The 16,543-nt window shown below is 54.6% G+C and overlaps 6 non-coding genes across 6 annotated transcripts; all 6 read left to right on the top strand.

Moving 5' to 3' along the window:
• Positions 1–1,192: 1,192 nt before the first annotated feature.
• Positions 1,193–1,285, top strand: LOC137757936 (small nucleolar RNA SNORD116). Its single transcript, XR_011072613.1, has one exon. It is a non-coding gene; the product is annotated as a small nucleolar RNA SNORD116 (small nucleolar RNA).
• A 2,669-nt stretch (positions 1,286–3,954) lies between these two features.
• LOC137757876 (small nucleolar RNA SNORD116) lies at positions 3,955–4,047 on the top strand. The gene has a single exon (XR_011072558.1). It is a non-coding gene; the product is annotated as a small nucleolar RNA SNORD116 (small nucleolar RNA).
• A 2,691-nt stretch (positions 4,048–6,738) lies between these two features.
• On the top strand, positions 6,739–6,831 carry LOC137757935 (small nucleolar RNA SNORD116). Its single transcript, XR_011072612.1, has one exon. It is a non-coding gene; the product is annotated as a small nucleolar RNA SNORD116 (small nucleolar RNA).
• Positions 6,832–9,500: 2,669 nt separating this feature from the next.
• Positions 9,501–9,593, top strand: LOC137757875 (small nucleolar RNA SNORD116). Its single transcript, XR_011072557.1, has one exon. It is a non-coding gene; the product is annotated as a small nucleolar RNA SNORD116 (small nucleolar RNA).
• Positions 9,594–12,285: 2,692 nt separating this feature from the next.
• LOC137757921 (small nucleolar RNA SNORD116) lies at positions 12,286–12,378 on the top strand. Its single transcript, XR_011072599.1, has one exon. It is a non-coding gene; the product is annotated as a small nucleolar RNA SNORD116 (small nucleolar RNA).
• Positions 12,379–15,046: 2,668 nt separating this feature from the next.
• LOC137757874 (small nucleolar RNA SNORD116) lies at positions 15,047–15,139 on the top strand. Its single transcript, XR_011072556.1, has one exon. It is a non-coding gene; the product is annotated as a small nucleolar RNA SNORD116 (small nucleolar RNA).
• The last annotated feature ends 1,404 nt before the right edge of the window (positions 15,140–16,543 follow it).

Below are 16,543 nucleotides of genomic sequence, written 5' to 3'. Positions count from 1 at the left end.
GACTAGTTTCCGCCGTGGGGATCCGACATGGGTCATGGTGGCTGAAGCCCACCACTTCCTGTGGTGGGCATTCCCACGGGTCAATGGAAAGTGATTAGGCCTAGTTGGCGAGAAGTGGCACATGAGCCCACGTTCGTTAGCCCCTTGAGTGGTTTCAGGCTGCAAATTGGCAGTAGACACCTGCCGGTCAGTGTCGGCCCGACCATGGGAGTTCCCTTGCTTCCGGAAGTGCTGCGAGTGATCCCAAATGCCCATCAGATATACTGGTAGCTGACAGAGTCTCGAGGTGCATGTCGAAGTCACAGCCAAGTCCCGGAGGAAGGTCACATCGAGTCTTTGTGTTTTGGTCAGAAGGCGTGGTTGTGGGAGAGCGGGAGTCCGGGGACTCTTTCAACAACCCCTGGGGGTCCAAGTTTGCCTGCGGCCTCTTGAAGCTGACAGGGGTCTTTCTCCTTTCAGTTGGGGGGTCTAACCAGGGTGCTGTGTATAAACTATTTCTTTTATTCTTGGACTCCTCCTCACAGGGCCATAGGGACACACTGATACCGAGACGCGTATTCAGCGGCACACAGAGAAACCCACAAGCACGTCCGCATGCGCAGTCACAGTCACACACGCCCACACGCATGAACACACACATGTAGCCTCTCACACACCGGCCAACGTATGTGCCTAACTTCCTGCAGTCATACTATCAGACATGCAGTCAATTCTCGGTAAGGGATAGAGGTCCTTGGGAAGCAGTTTCAGAGCTCAAGGCCAGGTCAATGTTTTTATGGATCATGGCCTCTGAGGACACCAGTCCATTGATGAAGCCTCGGTGATTTCTGTCCACTTCTCAGGTGCAGTTGCTGGGAAAGGCTGGCCGTCGGCACAAACAAGAAGACCTTCGTGTGCTCTGATGACTGGAGGTGCTAAGAAGAACTGGAAAAAGTGAGGCGGGCCCATGTCCCCGAGCATGGTCGTGGATAACTCAGGACGGTAGGTATTCAAGCACCCCATGATGTGCCATTAGATATTAGGTTTTCCTCAGACGGGCCCAGTGGCTGCAAGAGTGGATTGATTGTTCCTCTTGCCGAGTGGCCTGAGGGCTGTGGATTCTCCAGGGTTTTGGGGTAGCCCAGGCTCATGGCTCCTGTACAGAGCCCTGCACACACCCCGGTTGTGTGCTGCAGCGTCCCAGCATGTGCTTGGATCGATGTTGACACCCTTGCATGCATTCCTTGGAAAATCTGAACAAAATGAGTGAGAACACTCTACCGTCTCGTCATCGAAACTGAGGTTCAGCACGTTTCCTCTCTCAGGGGGAGATGACAGTTCGGAATGAGGGTCAGCGTCCCCTGCCGACATGTATGCAAACACCACCAAGGACTCCAGTATTGGAGGGGCTCCTGTCTGAGGGTTGACCGTGTCTGCACATAAGCTGTGTTATCTGTGAATCCCGGGTCCCTGTTGAATGGCTGTTGAGGGAATGTGAGGGGGCAGGCTCTCCTGCTGGTTTTAAGAGTCGAAGTGTGTGCTGGTCTAGGACCAGTTAGCTTGCATTTGGGAGGTGAGTTTTGGCCAGGATCACGCATCGTGCCTGCCATTTTGGGGGTTGATTCTGGAAGCCAAAATGAGCAAGCGTCCCTGGTTGGTGCCTGGAACCTCAGGCCAGGCCTGTGGCCCTCCCTGTTCTTGCGTTTTTCACGGTGAGGTTCTTGAGTGCCTAGTGAGGCTGGAGCAATGGGCGGGGGTGAGCTCGGTTGGGCATCGCTGGAAAGGGGCTGATGGATTAGGCCTCGCTGCTGCCCTTGTTTGCTTCTCTACTTTAACTCCCGGCACAATGTTGATGCCAAGTGGGTCATCGCGGAGTGGGGAGAAGATCGAGTGCTGAAATTAAACCTGCGTGCATCACTGATGGCCCGCACAGGAAGGTAAGGATAGATGAGGACATGTTCTTTGTGATGTCGTGGAATAGGCTATAATAATTGGGTTGCAGGTGATGGCCTCGGCTTCCCAAGGATGTGACATGTGCGTGATTGGCTGGCATCAGCTGCCTATGGAGGGGATGGCTTTGGCAGTTCAAGTGGATGAGGTGAGGTAGGTAACCTGTGTAGAGTTGCGATCCCGTTGCCAGAGGAAAGACAACCAAAGGGTGTCTTGCGAGACGCAAAGAAGTTCGACATGGTGACACGTCTGTGCCGGCCTCCTGGGAGGATGGTTAGTTATGCGAACATCCCATTTGGCCGCTTTGTTCCCTTGTTTGGGAGTGCGTAAAGCGAAAGTGCTTTTCCTGGGGGGGGCATGACTCGGCTAGCGAACAGCCAGAGGTTTATCTGGAGCAGTCCGTTGGCAGGACAGAGGTGGGGGCACTGTTGCGACGCCAGGTGCACTGACGTGGATAGCCACTGTACCCTTTCAAGCTTCCAGGTCCCCTCGTGTGACAAAGTTTTTCCGTTAAAAGTCTGTCTGTGGTACTCGGGGCCAGTGCATTTGATCACTGTGAGTTCATCGGTAGTGTCGCTGTGGCAGTGGAGAATTACCAGGATGCATGGGGTGGGGTGGGCAACATCAAAGCAGACAGGCTTGCGGTGTGTCTTCCCTGCTGTTCAGTGTCTCCGTGTTCGCATGATGTCTGTGGCTTCAAGTCGAGTCGAGTCGCCCTGCAGGCAGGAGGAGGTCACTTAGGACGAGGCTGTGCAGCGTTTGAGCGTTTCCTCAATGGTCAGGGCCGCAAACACTACCAGTTGGAAGCTTTCCTTTACGTGGCCGGGAAGGTGGCCTAATTTCTGCTGTGGGGTTCCAACCTGTGTCATGGTTGCTGAAGCCCAACTCTTCCCATTGAGGGCATTCCCACGGGGTCATGGAAAGTGATTTGGTCTAGTTGGCGAGATGAGGCACTTGGGCCCAAGTCCGTTAACCCCTTGAGAATTCCCAGGCTGCATCTTGCCTGTCAGCAACTGCAGATCGGTGTCAGCACGCCCATGGGAGGTTACCTTGCTTCCGGGAGCTCTGGGAGTGACCCCAAGGGCACATCAGATGTGGTGGTAGGTGGCAGGATCTCCAGGTCCACATAGGTTTGACACCCACGGCCGGGAGGGAGGTCTCGTCCAGACTTTGTGCTTTGGTCAGAAGGCGTGGCTGTGGGAGAGTGGGAGTCTGTGGCCTATTTCGACAGCCCTGGGGGTCAAAGTTTGCATGCGGCCTCATGAAACTGACAGAGGTCTTTCTCCTTTCAGTTGGGGGTCCAACCAGGGTGCTGTGTATAAACTATGACGTTTACTGTTAGAGGCATCTGCAAAGCGCCACAGGGACACCCAGAGACGAAGACGCGTATTTAGCAGCACACACAGGAATCCACAAACGCATCCTCGTGCAAAGTCTCAGTCACACACGCCCACACGTGTGAATAGACACATACAGCCTCTCACACACCGACCAACGTACGTGCGTAACTTTCTTCAGTCGTGCTGTGAGACACACAATCAGTTTTCGGTAGGGGAAAGTGGTACTTGGGAAGCAGGTTCCAGGCTCACGCCCAGGTTATGTGTTCATAAGAATCATGTTCTCTGAGGACCCTGGTGCAAATCAGAAACCTGCGTGATTTCTGTCCACTTCTCAGGTGCAGTTGCAGGGTAAGGCTGGCTGTCGGCAAAGAGAAGAAGACCTTCGCGTTGTCTGATGACTGGATGTGCTAAGGAGAACTGGAAAAAGTGGGGCGGGTGCACGTTGCCGAGCGTGGCTGTGGATATCTCAGGACGGTAGGCATTCACCCGTACTAAGATGTGCCATTGGATATTAGGTTTTCCACAGATGGGCCCAATGGTTGCAAGAGTGGATTGATTGCTGGTCTTGCTGAGTGGCCTGAGGACTGTGGATTCCCCAGGCAGTTGGAGTACTTCCAGGTCATGGCTCCTCTGCAGAGCTCCACGGCCTTCCCTTTTGTGTTCTGCAGCATCCCAGCATGTGCTTGGATCAATGATGACACCCTTGTATGCATTCCTTGGAAAATCTGACCGAAATGAGTGAGAACGCTCTACCGTCTCCTCCTCGAAACTGAGGTCCAGCACGTTTTCTCTCTCGGGGGTACGGGACAGTTAGGAGTGAGGGCCAACGTCCCCTGCTGTCAGGCATGCAAACACCACTAAGGGCTCCAGCATTGGAGGGGCTCCTGTCTGAGGGTCGAGCATGTCTGCTCATAAGCTGGGTCACCTAAGAATCCCCGGTGCCTGCTAAAAGGCCGTTGAGGGAATGCAAGAGGGCAGGCTTTCCTGCTAGTCTTCAGGGTCGGAGTGTCTTCTGGTATAGACCCAGTAAGCTTGCAGCTTGGAGAGGTGATATTTGGAGAGGATCACGCTTTGTGCCTGCTTGCTTCTGAGGTTGATTATAGAAGCCAAAATGAGCAAGTTTCCCTGGTTGGAGCCTGGAGCCTCAGGCCAGGCCGTGGCCCTCTCTGTTGTTGTGTTTCACGCAGTGAGGTTCTTGACTGCCTGGTGTGACTGGAGCAGTGGGCGGGCGTGGGCTGGAGTTGGGCGATGGCGGAAGGGGGCTGATGGTTTAGGCCTCAGTGCTGCCGCTGTCAGCTCCTCTGCTGAAGTTGCCGGCACACTGTTGGCGCTAAGTGGATGTTCGTGGACTGGGGTGTGGATCGAGTGAAGCATTTCAGCCTGGGTGGTGGCTGCTGGCCTGGAGAGAAAGGTAAGGTATCATGAGGAAAGGTCCTGTGTGATGTCGTGGGATGGGCTGTCATCATTGGGTTGCAGGCACTGGTCTCGGCTTCCCAAGAATGTGTCTTGTTCGTGATGGGCTGGCATAAGCTGCCTATGGAGTGGATGGCTTTGGCAGTTCCAGTGGGTGAGTTGAGGTAGGTAACCTGTGTAGAGTTGCGATCCCGTTGCCCAAGGAATGACACCCAAAGGGTGTCTTGCGGGAAGTAGAGAAGATCGACATGGTGAGCCGTCTGTGCCGGCCCCCTTGGAGGAAGTTGAGTTATGCGAATATCCCCTTTGGCCGCTTTGTTCCCTTGTTTGGCAATGTGTAAAGCAAAGCTCTTTCGCCTGTGGGGGAATGACGAGACCGGCCAGTGTAGCATGCAGGCCATTCGAACAGCCAGAGGTTTATCTGGAGCAGTCCATTGGTGGGGCAGAGATGGGGGCCCCATTGCCATGCCTGCTGTGCTGCCGTGGCCAGCCGCTGTTCCCTTTCAGGCTTCCAAGTCCCCTCGCATGGCAGAGGTCTTCTGTTGAAAGTCTGTCTGTGGACCTCGGGGACCATGCCTTTGATCACTGTGGGTTACTCGGTAGTGTCACCGTGGCAGTGGAGAATTGCCAGGATGCATGGGGTGGGATCAGCATCAACGAAGGAGACAGGCTTGCGGTCTGTCTTCCCTGGTGTTCAGTGTTCCCGTGTTCTGAAGATGTTTGTGTTTTCCAGTAGGGTCGTGTCGCCCTGTGGGCTGGAGGAGGGCACGTAGGACGAGGCTTTCAAGGGTTTGAGCGTTTCCTTAGGGGTCAGGGCCGCGAACATTCAAGATGGGAGCTGCCTGAGACGTGGCTGGGAATGTGGACTAGTTTCCGCCGTGGGGATCCGACATGGGTCATGGTGGCTGAAGCCCACCACTTCCTGTGGTGGGCATTACCACGGGTCAATGGAAAGTGATTAGGCCTAGTTGGCGAGAAGTGGCACATGGGCCCACGTTCGTTAGCCCCTTGAGTGGTTTCAGGCTGCAAATTGGCAGTAGACACCTGCCGGTCGGTGTCGGCCCGACCATGGGAGTTCCCTTGCTTCCGGAAGTGCTGCGAGTGATCCCAAATGCCCATCAGATATACTGGTAGCTGACAGAGTCTCGAGGTGCATGTCGAGGTCACAGCCAAGTCCCGGAGGAAGGTCTCATCGAGTCTTTGTGTTTTGGTCAGAAGGCGTGGTTGTGGGAGAGCGGGAGTCCGGGGACTCTTTCAACAACCCCTGGGGGTCCAAGTTTGCCTGCGGCCTCTTGAAGCTGACAGGGGTCTTTCTCCTTTCAGTTGGGGGGTCTAACCAGGGTGCTGTGTATAAACTATTTCTTTTATTCTTGGACTCCTCCTCACAGGGCCATAGGGACACACTGATACCGAGACGCGTATTCAGCGGCACACAGAGAAACCCACAAGCACGTCCGCATGCGCAGTCACAGTCACACACGCCCACACGCATGAACACACACATGTAGCCTCTCACACACCGGCCAACGTATGTGCCTAACTTCCTGCAGTCATACTATCAGACATGCAGTCAATTCTCGGTAAGGGATAGAGGTCCTTGGGAAGCAGTTTCAGAGCTCAAGGCCAGGTCAATGTTTTTATGGATCATGGCCTCTGAGGACACCAGTCCATTGATGAAGCCTCGGTGATTTCTGTCCACTTCTCAGGTGCAGTTGCTGGGAAAGGCTGGCCGTCGGCACAAACAAGAAGACCTTCGTGTGCTCTGATGACTGGAGGTGCTAAGAAGAACTGGAAAAAGTGAGGCGGGCCCATGTCCCCGAGCATGGTCGTGGATAACTCAGGACGGTAGGTATTCAAGCACCCCATGATGTGCCATTAGATATTAGGTTTTCCTCAGACGGGCCCAGTGGCTGCAAGAGTGGATTGATTGTTCCTCTTGCCGAGTGGCCTGAGGGCTGTGGATTCTCCAGGGTTTTGGGGTAGCCCAGGCTCATGGCTCCTGTACAGAGCCCTGCACACACCCCGGTTGTGTGCTGCAGCGTCCCAGCATGTGCTTGGATCGATGTTGACACCCTTGCATGCATTCCTTGGAAAATCTGAACAAAATGAGTGAGAACACTCTACCGTCTCGTCATCGAAACTGAGGTTCAGCACGTTTCCTCTCTCAGGGGGAGATGACAGTTCGGAATGAGGGTCAGCGTCCCCTGCCGACATGTATGCAAACACCACCAAGGACTCCAGTATTGGAGGGGCTCCTGTCTGAGGGTTGACCGTGTCTGCACATAAGCTGTGTTATCTGTGAATCCCGGGTCCCTGTTGAATGGCTGTTGAAGGAATGTGAGGGGGCAGGCTCTCCTGCTGGTTTTAAGAGTCGAAGTGTGTGCTGGTCTAGGACCAGTTAGCTTGCATTTGGGAGGTGAGTTTTGGCCAGGATCACGCATCGTGCCTGCCATTTTGGGGGTTGATTCTGGAAGCCAAAATGAGCAAGCGTCCCTGGTTGGTGCCTGGAACCTCAGGCCAGGCCTGTGGCCCTCCCTGTTCTTGCGTTTTTCACGGTGAGGTTCTTGAGTGCCTAGTGAGGCTGGAGCAATGGGCGGGGGTGAGCTCGGTTGGGCATCGGTGGAAAGGGGCTGATGGATTAGGCCTCGCTGCTGCCCTTGTTTGCTTCTCTACTTTAACTCCCGGCACAATGTTGATGCCAAGTGGGTCATCGCGGAGTGGGGAGAAGATCGAGTGCTGAAATTAAACCTGCGTGCATCACTGATGGCCCGCACAGGAAGGTAAGGATAGATGAGGACATGTTCTTTGTGATGTCGTGGAATAGGCTATCATAATTGGGTTGCAGGTGATGGCCTCGGCTTCCCAAGGATGTGACATGTGCGTGATTGGCTGGCATCAGCTGCCTATGGAGGGGATGGCTTTGGCAGTTCAAGTGGATGAGGTGAGGTAGGTAACCTGTGTAGAGTTGCGATCCCGTTGCCAGAGGAAAGACAACCAAAGGGTGTCTTGCGAGACGCAAAGAAGTTCGACATGGTGACACGTCTGTGCCGGCCTCCTGGGAGGATGGTTAGTTATGCGAACATCCCATTTGGCCGCTTTGTTCCCTTGTTTGGGAATGCGTAAAGCGAAAGTGCTTCTCCTGGGGGGGGCATGACTCGGCTAGCGAACAGCCAGAGGTTTATCTGGAGCAGTCCGTTGGCAGGACAGAGGTGGGGGCACTGTTGCGACGCCAGATGCACTGACGTGGATAGCCACTGTACCCTTTCAAGCTTCCAGGTCCCCTCGTGTGGCAAAGTTTTTCCGTTGAAAGTCTGTCTGTGGTACTCGGGGCCAGAACATGTGATCACTGTGAGTTCATCGGTAGTGTCGCTGTGGCAGTGGAGAATTACCAGGATGCATGGGGTGGGGTGGGCAACATCAAAGCAGACAGGCTTGCGGTGTGTCTTCCCTGCTGTTCAGTGTCTCCGTGTTCGCATGATGTCTGTGGCTTCAAGTCGAGTGGAGTCGCCCTGCAGGCAGGAGGAGGTCACTTAGGACGAGGCTGTGCAGCGTTTGAGCGTTTCCTCAATGGTCAGGGCCGCAAACACTACCAGTTGGAAGCTTTCCTTTACGTGGCCGGGAAGGTGGCCTAATTTCTGCTGTGGGGTTCCAACCTGTGTCATGGTTGCTGAAGCCCAACTCTTCCCATTGAGGGCATTCCCACGGGGTCATGGAAAGTGATTTGGTCTAGTTGGCGAGATGAGGCACTTGGGCCCAAGTCCGTTAACCCCTTGAGAATTCCCAGGCTGCATCTTGCCTGTCAGCAACTGCAGATCGGTGTCAGCACGCCCATGGGAGGTTACCTTGCTTCCGGGAGCTCTGGGAGTGACCCCAAGGGCACATCAGATGTGGTGGTAGGTGGCAGGATCTCCAGGTCCACATAGGTTTGACACCCACGGCTGGGAGGGAGGTCTCGTCCAGACTTTGTGCTTTGGTCAGAAGGCGTGGCTGTGCGAGAGCGGGAGTCTGTGGCCTATTTCGACAGCCCTGGGGGTCAAAGTTTGCATGCGGCCTCATGAAACTGACAGGGGTCTTTCTCCTTTCAGTTGGGGGTCCAACCAGGTTGCTGTGTATAAACTATGACGTTTACTGTTAGAGGCATCTGCAAAGCGCCACAGGGACACCCAGAGACCAAGACGCGTATTTAGCAGCACACACAGGAATCCACAAACGCATCCTCGTGCAAAGTCTCAGTCACACACGCCCACACGTGTGAATAGACACATACAGCCTCTCACACACCGACCAACGTACGTGCGTAACTTTCTTCAGTCGTGCTGTGAGACACACAATCAGTTTTCGGTAGGGGAAAGTGGTACTTGGGAAGCAGGTTCCAGGCTCACGCCCAGGTTATGTGTTCATAAGAATCATGTTCTCTGAGGACCCTGGTGCAAATCAGAAACCTGCGTGATTTCTGTCCACTTCTCAGGTGCAGTTGCAGGGTAAGGCTGGCTGTCGGCAAAGAGAAGAAGACCTTCGCGTTGTCTGATGACTGGATGTGCTAAGGAGAACTGGAAAAAGTGGGGCGGGTGCACGTTGCCGAGCGTGGCTGTGGATATCTCAGGACGGTAGGCATTCACCCGTACTAAGATGTGCCATTGGATATTAGGTTTTCCACAGATGGGCCCAATGGTTGCAAGAGTGGATTGATTGCTGGTCTTGCTGAGTGGCCTGAGGACTGTGGATTCCCCAGGCAGTTGGAGTACTTCCAGGTCATGGCTCCTCTGCAGAGCTCCACGGCCTTCCCTTTTGTGTTCTGCAGCATCCCAGCATGTGCTTGGATCAATGATGACACCCTTGTATGCATTCCTTGGAAAATCTGACCGAAATGAGTGAGAACGCTCTACCGTCTCCTCCTCGAAACTGAGGTCCAGCACGTTTTCTCTCTCGGGGGTACGGGACAGTTAGGAGTGAGGGCCAACGTCCCCTGCTGTCAGGCATGCAAACACCACTAAGGGCTCCAGCATTGGAGGGGCTCCTGTCTGAGGGTCGAGCATGTCTGCTCATAAGCTGGGTCACCTAAGAATCCCCGGTGCCTGCTAAAAGGCCGTTGAGGGAATGCAAGAGGGCAGGCTTTCCTGCTAGTCTTCAGGGTCAGAGTGTCTTCTGGTATAGACCCAGTAAGCTTGCAGCTTGGAGAGGTGATATTTGGAGAGGACCACGCTTTGTGCCTGCTTGCTTCTGAGGTTGATTATAGAAGCCAAAATGAGCAAGTTTCCCTGGTTGGAGCCTGGAGCCTCAGGCCAGGCCTGTGGCCCTCTCTGTTGTTGTGTTTCACGCAGTGAGGTTCTTGACTGCCTGGTGTGACTGGAGCAGTGGGCGGGCCTGGGCTGGAGTTGGGCGATGGCGGAAGGGGGCTGATGGTTTAGGCCTCAGTGCTGCCGCTGTCAGCTCCTCTGCTGAAGTTGCCGGCACACTGTTGGCGCTAAGTGGATGTTCGTGGACTGGGGTGTGGATCGAGTGAAGCATTTCAGCCTGGGTGGTGGCTGCTGGCCTGGAGAGAAAGGTAAGGTATCATGAGGAAAGGTCCTGTGTGATGTCGTGGGATGGGCTGTCATCATTGGGTTGCAGGCACTGGTCTCGGCTTCCCAAGAATGTGTCTTGTTCGTGATGGGCTGGCATAAGCTGCCTATGGAGTGGATGGCGTTGGCAGTTCCAGTGGGTGAGTTGAGGTAGGTAACCTGTGTAGAGTTGCGATCCCGTTGCCCAAGGAATGACACCCAAAGGGTGTCTTGCGGGAAGTAGAGAAGATCGACATGGTGAGGCGTCTGTGCCGGCCCCCTTGGAGGTAGTTGAGTTATGCGAATATCCCCTTTGGCCGCTTTGTTCCCTTGTTTGGCAATGTGTAAAGCAAAGCTCTTTCGCCTGTGGGGGAATGACGAGACCGGCCAGTGTAGCATGCAGGCCATTCGAACAGCCAGAGGTTTATCTGGAGCAGTCCATTGGTGGGGCAGAGATGGGGGCCCCATTGCCATGCCTGCTGTGCTGCCGTGGCCAGCCGCTGTTCCCTTTCAGGCTTCCAAGTCCCCTCGCATGGCAGAGGTCTTCTGTTGAAAGTCTGTCTGTGGACCTCGGGGACCATGCCTTTGATCACTGTGGGTTACTCGGTAGTGTCACCGTGGCAGTGGAGAATTGCCAGGATGCATGGGGTGGGATCAGCATCAACGAAGGAGACAGGCTTGCGGTCTGTCTTCCCTGGTGTTCAGTGTTCCCGTGTTCTGAAGATGTTTGTGTTTTCCAGTAGGGTCGTGTCGCCCTGTGGGCTGGAGGAGGGCACGTAGGACGAGGCTTTCAAGGGTTTGAGCGTTTCCTTAGGGGTCAGGGCCGCGAACATTCAAGATGGGAGCTGCCTGAGACGTGGCTGGGAATGTGGACTAGTTTCCGCCGTGGGGATCCGACATGGGTCATGGTGGCTGAAGCCCACCACTTCCTGTGGTGGGCATTACCACGGGTCAATGGAAAGTGATTAGGCCTAGTTGGCGAGAAGTGGCACATGGGCCCACGTTCGTTAGCCCCTTGAGTGGTTTCAGGCTGCAAATTGGCAGTAGACACCTGCCGGTCGGTGTCGGCCCGACCATGGGAGTTCCCTTGCTTCCGGAAGTGCTGCGAGTGATCCCAAATGCCCATCAGATATACTGGTAGCTGACAGAGTCTCGAGGTGCATGTCGAGGTCACAGCCAAGTCCCGGAGGAAGGTCTCATCGAGTCTTTGTGTTTTGGTCAGAAGGCGTGGTTGTGGGAGAGCGGGAGTCCGGGGACTCTTTCAACAACCCCTGGGGGTCCAAGTTTGCCTGCGGCCTCTTGAAGCTGACAGGGGTCTTTCTCCTTTCAGTTGGGGGGTCTAACCAGGGTGCTGTGTATAAACTATTTCTTTTATTCTTGGACTCCTCCTCACAGGGCCATAGGGACACACTGATACCGAGACGCGTATTCAGCGGCACACAGAGAAACCCACAAGCACGTCCGCATGCGCAGTCACAGTCACACACGCCCACACGCATGAACACACACATGTAGCCTCTCACACACCGGCCAACGTATGTGCCTAACTTCCTGCAGTCATACTATCAGACATGCAGTCAATTCTCGGTAAGGGATAGAGGTCCTTGGGAAGCAGTTTCAGAGCTCAAGGCCAGGTCAATGTTTTTATGGATCATGGCCTCTGAGGACACCAGTCCATTGATGAAGCCTCGGTGATTTCTGTCCACTTCTCAGGTGCAGTTGCTGGGAAAGGCTGGCCGTCGGCACAAACAAGAAGACCTTCGTGTGCTCTGATGACTGGAGGTGCTAAGAAGAACTGGAAAAAGTGAGGCGGGCCCATGTCCCCGAGCATGGTCGTGGATAACTCAGGACGGTAGGTATTCAAGCACCCCATGATGTGCCATTAGATATTAGGTTTTCCTCAGACGGGCCCAGTGGCTGCAAGAGTGGATTGATTGTTCCTCTTGCCGAGTGGCCTGAGGGCTGTGGATTCTCCAGGGTTTTGGGGTAGCCCAGGCTCATGGCTCCTGTACAGAGCCCTGCACACACCCCGGTTGTGTGCTGCAGCGTCCCAGCATGTGCTTGGATCGATGATGACACCCTTGCATGCATTCCTTGGAAAATCTGAACAAAATGAGTGAGAACACTCTACCGTCTCGTCATCGAAACTGAGGTTCAGCACGTTTCCTCTCTCAGGGGGAGATGACAGTTCGGAATGAGGGTCAGCGTCCCCTGCCGACATGTATGCAAACACCACCAAGGACTCCAGTATTGGAGGGGCTCCTGTCTGAGGGTTGACCGTGTCTGCACATAAGCTGTGTTATCTGTGAATCCCGGGTCCCTGTTGAATGGCTGTTGAGGGAATGTGAGGGGGCAGGCTCTCCTGCTGGTTTTAAGAGTCGAAGTGTGTGGTGGTCTAGGACCAGTTAGCTTGCAGTTGGGAGGTGAGTTTTGGCCAGGATCACGCATCGTGCCTGCCATTTTGGGGGTTGATTCTGGAAGCCAAAATGAGCAAGCGTCCCTGGTTGGTGCCTGGAACCTCAGGCCAGGCCTGTGGCCCTCCCTGTTCTTGCGTTTTTCACGGTGAGGTTCTTGAGTGCCTAGTGAGGCTGGAGCAATGGGCGGGGGTGAGCTCGGTTGGGCATCGGTGGAAAGGGGCTGATGGATTAGGCCTCGCTGCTGCCCTTGTTTGCTTCTCTACTTTAACTCCCGGCACAATGTTGATGCCAAGTGGGTCATCGCGGAGTGGGGAGAAGATCGAGTGCTGAAATTAAACCTGCGTGCATCACTGATGGCCCGCACAGGAAGGTAAGGATAGATGAGGACATGTTCTTTGTGATGTCGTGGAATAGGCTATCATAATTGGGTTGCAGGTGCTGGCCTCGGCTTCCCAAGGATGTGACATGTGCGTGATTGGCTGGCATCAGCTGCCTATGGAGGGGATGGCTTTGGCAGTTCAAGTGGATGAGGTGAGGTAGGTAACCTGTGTAGAGTTGCGATCCCGTTGCCAGAGGAAAGACAACCAAAGGGTGTCTTGCGAGACGCAAAGAAGTTCGACATGGTGACACGTCTGTGCCGGCCTCCTGGGAGGATGGTTAGTTATGCGAACATCCCATTTGGCCGCTTTGTTCCCTTGTTTGGGATTGTGTAAAGCGAAAGTGCTTTTCCTGGAGGGGCATGACTTGGCTAGCGAACAGCCAGAGGTTTATCTGGAGCAGTCCGTTGGCAGGACAGAGGTGGGGGAACTGTTGCGACGCCAGGTGCACTGACGTGGATAGCCACTGTACCCTTTCAAGCTTCCAGGTCCCCTTGTGTGACAAAGTTTTTCCGTTAAAAGTCTGTCTGTGGTACTCGGGGCCAGAACATGTGATCACTGTGAGTTCATCGGTAGTGTCGCTGTGGCAGTGGAGAATTACCAGGATGCATGGGGTGGGGTGGGCAACATCAAAGCAGACAGGCTTGCGGTGTGTCTTCCCTGCTGTTCAGTGTCTCCGTGTTCGCATGATGTCTGTGGCTTCAAGTCGAGTCGAGTCGCCCTGCAGGCAGGAGGAGGTCACTTAGGACGAGGCTGTGCAGCGTTTGAGCGTTTCCTCAATGGTCAGGGCCGCAAACACTACCAGTTGGAAGCTTTCCTTTACGTGGCCGGGAAGGTGGCCTAATTTCTGCTGTGGGGTTCCAACCTGTGTCATGGTTGCTGAAGCCCAACTCTTCCCATTGAGGGCATTCCCACGGGGTCATGGAAAGTGATTTGGTCTAGTTGGCGAGATGAGGCACTTGGGCCCAAGTCCGTTAACCCCTTGAGAATTCCCAGGCTGCATCTTGCCTGTCAGCAACTGCAGATCGGTGTCAGCACGCCCTTGGGAGGTTACCTTGCTTCCGGGAGCTCTGGGAGTGACCCCAAGGGCACATCAGATGTGGTGGTAGGTGGCAGGATCTCCAGGTCCACATAGGTTTGACACCCACGGCTGGGAGGGAGGTCTCGTCCAGACTTTGTGCTTTGGTCAGAAGGCGTGGCTGTGCGAGAGCGGGAGTCTGTGGCCTATTTCGACAGCCCTGGGGGTCAAAGTTTGCATGCGGCCTCATGAAACTGACAGGGGTCTTTCTCCTTTCAGTTGGGGGTCCAACCAGGTTGCTGTGTATAAACTATGACGTTTACTGTTAGAGGCATCTGCAAAGCGCCACAGGGACACCCAGAGACCAAGACGCGTATTTAGCAGCACACACAGGAATCCACAAACGCATCCTCGTGCAAAGTCTCAGTCACACACGCCCACACGTGTGAATAGACACATACAGCCTCTCACACACCGACCAACGTACGTGCGTAACTTTCTTCAGTCGTGCTGTGAGACACACAATCAGTTTTCGGTAGGGGAAAGTGGTACTTGGGAAGCAGGTTCCAGGCTCACGCCCAGGTTATGTGTTCATAAGAATCATGTTCTCTGAGGACCCTGGTGCAAATCAGAAACCTGCGTGATTTCTGTCCACTTCTCAGGTGCAGTTGCAGGGTAAGGCTGGCTGTCGGCAAAGAGAAGAAGACCTTCGCGTTGTCTGATGACTGGATGTGCTAAGGAGAACTGGAAAAAGTGGGGCGGGTGCACGTTGCCGAGCGTGGCTGTGGATATCTCAGGACGGTAGGCATTCACCCGTACTAAGATGTGCCATTGGATATTAGGTTTTCCACAGATGGGCCCAATGGTTGCAAGAGTGGATTGATTGCTGGTCTTGCTGAGTGGCCTGAGGACTGTGGATTCCCCAGGCAGTTGGAGTACTTCCAGGTCATGGCTCCTCTGCAGAGCTCCACGGCCTTCCCTTTTGTGTTCTGCAGCATCCCAGCATGTGCTTGGATCAATGATGACACCCTTGTATGCATTCCTTGGAAAATCTGACCGAAATGAGTGAGAACGCTCTACCGTCTCCTCCTCGAAACTGAGGTCCAGCACGTTTTCTCTCTCGGGGGTACGGGACAGTTAGGAGTGAGGGCCAACGTCCCCTGCTGTCAGGCATGCAAACACCACTAAGGGCTCCAGCATTGGAGGGGCTCCTGTCTGAGGGTCGAGCATGTCTGCTCATAAGCTGGGTCACCTAAGAATCCCCGGTGCCTGCTAAAAGGCCGTTGAGGGAATGCAAGAGGGCAGGCTTTCCTGCTAGTCTTCAGGGTCAGAGTGTCTTCTGGTATAGACCCAGTAAGCTTGCAGCTTGGAGAGGTGATATTTGGAGAGGACCACGCTTTGTGCCTGCTTGCTTCTGAGGTTGATTATAGAAGCCAAAATGAGCAAGTTTCCCTGGTTGGAGCCTGGAGCCTCAGGCCAGGCCTGTGGCCCTCTCTGTTGTTGTGTTTCACGCAGTGAGGTTCTTGACTGCCTGGTGTGACTGGAGCAGTGGGCGGGCCTGGGCTGGAGTTGGGCGATGGCGGAAGGGGGCTGATGGTTTAGGCCTCAGTGCTGCCGCTGTCAGCTCCTCTGCTGAAGTTGCCGGCACACTGTTGGCGCTAAGTGGATGTTCGTGGACTGGGGTGTGGATCGAGTGAAGCATTTCAGCCTGGGTGGTGGCTGCTGGCCTGGAGAGAAAGGTAAGGTATCATGAGGAAAGGTCCTGTGTGATGTCGTGGGATGGGCTGTCATCATTGGGTTGCAGGCACTGGTCTCGGCTTCCCAAGAATGTGTCTTGTTCGTGATGGGCTGGCATAAGCTGCCTATGGAGTGGATGGCGTTGGCAGTTCCAGTGGGTGAGTTGAGGTAGGTAACCTGTGTAGAGTTGCGATCCCGTTGCCCAAGGAATGACACCCAAAGGGTGTCTTGCGGGAAGTAGAGAAGATCGACATGGTGAGGCGTCTGTGCCGGCCCCCTTGGAGGTAGTTGAGTTATGCGAATATCCCCTTTGGCCGCTTTGTTCCCTTGTTTGGCAATGTGTAAAGCAAAGCTCTTTCGCCTGTGGGGGAATGACGAGACCGGCCAGTGTAGCATGCAGGCCATTCGAACAGCCAGAGGTTTATCTGGAGCAGTCTATTGGTGGGGCAGAGATGGGGGCCCCATTGCCATGCCTGCTGTGCTGCCGTGGCCAGCCGCTGTTCCCTTTCAGGCTTCCAAGTCCCCTCGCATGGCAGAGGTCTTCTGTTGAAAGTCTGTCTGTGGACCTCGGGGACCATGCCTTTGATCACTGTGGGTTACTCGGTAGTGTCACCGTGGCAGTGGAGAATTGCCAGGATGCATGGGGTGGGATCAGCATCAACGAAGGAGACAGGCTTGCGGTCTGTCTTCCCTGGTGTTCAGTGTTCCCGTGTTCTGAAGATGTTTGTGTTTTCCAGTAGGGTCGTGTCGCCCTGTGGGCTGGAGGAGGGCA

This window comes from Eschrichtius robustus, unplaced genomic scaffold, assembly GCF_028021215.1.
Source record: "Eschrichtius robustus isolate mEscRob2 unplaced genomic scaffold, mEscRob2.pri scaffold_538, whole genome shotgun sequence".
Lineage (NCBI taxonomy): Eukaryota > Metazoa > Chordata > Mammalia > Artiodactyla > Eschrichtiidae > Eschrichtius > Eschrichtius robustus.
The sequence above is the reverse complement of the archived record's forward strand: the minus strand, read 5'-3'. Positions and strand labels throughout refer to the sequence as shown.